Source organism: Cebus imitator, unplaced genomic scaffold (assembly GCF_001604975.1).
Source record: "Cebus imitator isolate Cc_AM_T3 unplaced genomic scaffold, Cebus_imitator-1.0 Scaffold41, whole genome shotgun sequence".
NCBI classification, from domain to species: Eukaryota; Metazoa; Chordata; class Mammalia; order Primates; family Cebidae; genus Cebus; species Cebus imitator.
Window position 1 is genome coordinate 3,030,865 of NW_016107356.1, and position 4,197 is coordinate 3,035,061.

The 4,197-nt window shown below is 47.1% G+C and overlaps 1 non-coding gene and 1 pseudogene across 1 annotated transcript; both read right to left on the reverse strand.

Moving 5' to 3' along the window:
* Positions 1 to 2,570: 2,570 nt before the first annotated feature.
* On the reverse strand, positions 2,571 to 2,929 carry LOC108302501 (annotated as a pseudogene).
* Positions 2,930 to 2,936: 7 nt separating this feature from the next.
* LOC119470818 lies at positions 2,937 to 3,071 on the reverse strand. The gene has a single exon (XR_005199789.1). It is a non-coding gene; the product is annotated as a small nucleolar RNA SNORA70 (small nucleolar RNA).
* Positions 3,072 to 4,197: the final 1,126 nt, after the last annotated feature.

Below are 4,197 nucleotides of genomic sequence, written 5' to 3' on the forward strand. Positions count from 1 at the left end.
TATATTCTGATATGGTGGAGATAAGAAACTGGTGACCTTAAATATAAAGCCAATCTGATGATGATTTTGTTATAGAAAAAAGAAGAGAGCTCAGGTCAATACATGTACCAGCTAATCTAAATCCTTCCTGGAAGTAGACTTGGTGCTAGTCTCTCAATTATCAATCATTTGGGCATTTTGTGATGACTTTATTATGTCCTTAATTGCATTGCACAAATGGGAAAAAATTATCTCTTCCAATTGCCATTTCCATCTGATGAGTCCTCCGTGGGAGCAGCAAGCAGCTGATTTGCCATCAGCTTTGTACGAGCATAAAGCTATTTTGGGAACAAGATACTCTTAGGTGTCAGAGTGACTGACCTTTGAATCCTAGTTCTTACTATGATATTGGGCTAGTTACTTGATTTCTCTGAGCCCATTCTTCCATCTGTTAAACAGGAGTATCATTCAGATTAATGAAATAATTGGTGTATAGCACTTGGCAGGTGGGAGCTCCCCTACCCAAGTTCCCCATTTAGTGGCAGCGCCAGGATTAGATCCCACATCACCTCACTCTGGGGCCAGTCCCTATCCTGCACCATGTTTACATTTAATGATCTCTGGCAATTTTACTCACAAGACAATAGATTTATTCATGATTTATTCAGAAGACATTGAGCGCGGTGCTGCGCTGCCTCTTTGACCTCGCTGTGCCAAAGATGAAGCTGTTGGATGAGGGTCCAGGGTATGTTTCAACCATGCACTTCTATGACTGTTACCAACCATCTTGACTTACCTGGGACTTGGGTTTCCCTGGACAGGGACTTTCAGTACTAAAACTGGGAGAGTCAGGGAAAACTAGGATGGTTGCTCACCCTAACTCCAGAATCCTTCTGCATTTGGTTTATACCGTCAACTTCCCTGATATACCTCTGAATACCTAAGACTGGACATAATCCTGCAAAAGAATTCAAACATCAAGTTAGCAGACACAGCTGCAGCCGTGTGGCCCCTCCACCTCCTCATTCATTCCTTCTTCTGCCTTTGCAGTTTCCTATCTGAGTGCTGTTTTTGCGAAACTGTTTTCAATCATCCATTGCTATGGTTTTCGTTTTGGTAGCTAGCCAGAGAGCAGCCAGCCAGCCGTCTCAGAAGACTACGGAACACTCACAGAGATGTTCTTCTCTGCAGCGCTTGATGTCTCTGCTTACTTTGGGGAGAAAGCAGAATGTCCGCAATCTCACCACCTCTAGTCTCTCTTGTGAACGTAAAGGCGAGTTCCTTCTCCCACTCCTCCTCCGCCTCTTCATTTTTTAGCCTCTTTCTCATCATTACTATCATTACTACCAAAAGGCAGTCACCTCTAGGGGAACAACAACCAAATGAGAAGCTCTCAGAGCATGATGTTTTGATGCTGAGTGGAGGCTGCACACCTTGTGACTGCTCCCTGGTGGGAAGACGGGCTCTGCCAGCCCCAGCTGAGATATCACTTAACAGTGTGGGCTCTTCAGGGGCAGGGCCTGCTCAACATGTTTACAAGATGGGTAGCTATTAGCAACATCTTACAGCTCAGCTAATTAACGGGGAGAGTGCCTGATGAAGCCCAGCTCTAAAGAGGACCAAATTGCATCAGTGTTTGGGTTTTAAATTGATACCAAAACATAACTCACCACAGGTGTGTGTTTTGAGTCCCGCCTTCCCCCAGCAGGCTGGTTGGTTGCTAGGCTCAGCTACAGCAGACCCCAAGGTGGCCCAAACGCTGGGTTACAAGTTTATTAAGGTCATTTACATTGGTTACATGTAGCCATTATTTTAGCTGAGTGGTTAAGATCGTACACGATCGGCCGGGCGCGGTGGCTCAAGCCTGTAATCCCAGCACTGTGGGAGGCTGAGGCGGGTGGATCACGAGGTCAAGAGGTCGAGACCATCCTGGTCAGCATGGTGAAACCCCGTCTCTACTAAAACTACAAAAAATTAGCTGGGCATGGTGGCGCGTGCCTGTAATCCCAGCGACTCAGGAGGCTGGGGCAGGAGAATTGCCTGAACCCGGGAGGCGGAGGTTGCGGTGAGCCGAGATCGCGCCATTGCACTCCAGCCTGGGTAACAAGAGGGAAACTCCGTCTCAAAAAAAAAAAAAAAAAAAAAAAGATCGTACACGATCACTGATATGGTTTGAAGCTGTGTCTACACCCAATCTCTTGTCAAATTGTAATCCCCACTGCTGGAGGTGTGGCCTGGTGGGACGTGATTGGATCATGGGTGCTCATGAATTCTCATAAATGGTTTAGCACCAGCCCCAGGATGCTGTCCTCAGGATAGTGAGTGAGTTCTAGTGGGATCTGGTTGTTTAAACGTGTGCAGCACCTTCCCCCTCTCTTGTTCCTACTCCAGCCGTGTGATCCACCTGCTTTCCACCACCCACCATCATTGGAAGCTTTCTGAGGCCTCTGCAGAAACTGAGCAGATGCCAGCATCATGTTTCTTGTACAGCATGCGGAACTGTGAGCCAATCAAAACTCTTTTTTTTTTTTTTTTGATAGGAAGTAGGATTTATTGGTGAGTATTAAGAGGGGGCAGCACCATGGAAGCCCTCATGAGTGTAGGGCCTGCCATTTGTCCAGAGGGCCACACCTGGGGATGTACATGACCCCAGAGCCATCTGGGATGAGCCACTTCTCAGCCACCATGTCCTCAAAGTCATCAGCATTGAACTCGGTGAAGCCCCACTTCTTTGAGATGTGAATCTTCTGGTGGCCAGGGAACTTGAACTTGGCCCTGCGCAGGGCCTCAATCATGTGCTCCTTGTTCTGCAGCTTGGTGCAGATGGACATGATAACCACGGTGCCATGTGAACCCTGGCCACGGTGCCCTGGGGCCTTCCAAAGGCAACTCGCATACTTGTTCGGAGCCTACATTGGGGCAGTGCAAGGTCAGAGACATGAACATACATCTGAAAGGCTGGTCTCTAAGGTCCCTTAGCGCAACCCATACAAAAAACAGACTGCCTACACTACCAAGGAAGCTGCTGTTTGCAGCCACTGCATACTGGGCCCCCATGAGGAAAGAAACTTGGTCAGCTTAACTGGCTGCAGATCAGGTATTTCTTTATAGCAATGTGAGCACAGACTAATACAGTCGCCAACCCCCATGAATCCTATGCCAGAAGCCACCTGGTCCTGCCACAGCTGAGGACATGATCTAAGTCTTGTCTTGGATGAACTCACTCTCCACTCTGTGGCACACATGTTTTCCATTAAAATGGCCCTGTTATTCAAGCAGGAATGAAATACTTCTCTCACTTCTCTGGTGAAGTCTTTCCATGGTGAATTTTCTTAATCAGACCAGTAGATGAGTTCCATTTCTTATAAAATCTTCCTTTTACTAATAATCTCTTCAGCAGATAATGACCTTAGCAATTGTTGACATGACTTCCTCTATTTGAAGTTTTAAAGTTTTCGTTTGGTTAAGAAAAATAACTTGAAATTTTGAGGTCACTTCTGTTTCTACTCATGGGTTGAATTGTCCTGGCTACCTAGTGATGTATTGCTTTTCGCCCACTGGTAGGAAGGAGGTTCCCGATGTTGGAGGTGTGGCCTGGTGGGAGGTGACTGGCTCATGGGTGCTCATGAATTCTCATAAGTGGTTTAACACCACCCCTTCGATGCTGTCCTCAGGATAGTGAGTTCTGGTGAGATCTGCTTGTTTAAAAGTGCATAGCACTGGCCGGGCATGGTGGCTCACTCCTGTAATCCCAGCAGTTTGGGAGGCCGAGGCGGATAGATCACTTGAGGTCAGGAGTTTGAGTCCAGCCTGGCCAATATGGTGAGACCCTCTGTTAAAAATACAAAAAAAGTTAGCTGACTGTGGTGGTGAGCGCTTATAATCCTAGCTATTTGGGAGGCTGAGGCAGGAGAATCGCTTGAACCTGGGAGGTGGAGGTTGCAGTGAGCCAAGATCACACCATTGCACTCCGTCCTGGGATACAAGAGTGAAACTCTGTCTCAAAAATAAAAAAGACTTGGACAGCACCTTCCCCCTCTGTCTCCTGTTCCTACTCCAGCCATTAATGTGCCTGCCTTCCACCATCCACCATCACTGGAAGTTTTCTGAGGCCTCTACAGAAGCCTAGACGTGGTAGAGCCCATGTCTATTTCATGAAGGGTAAAATAGCACCCCTATGATACTGTATTATCCTACCAGAGTTTAATAAATTAGGGT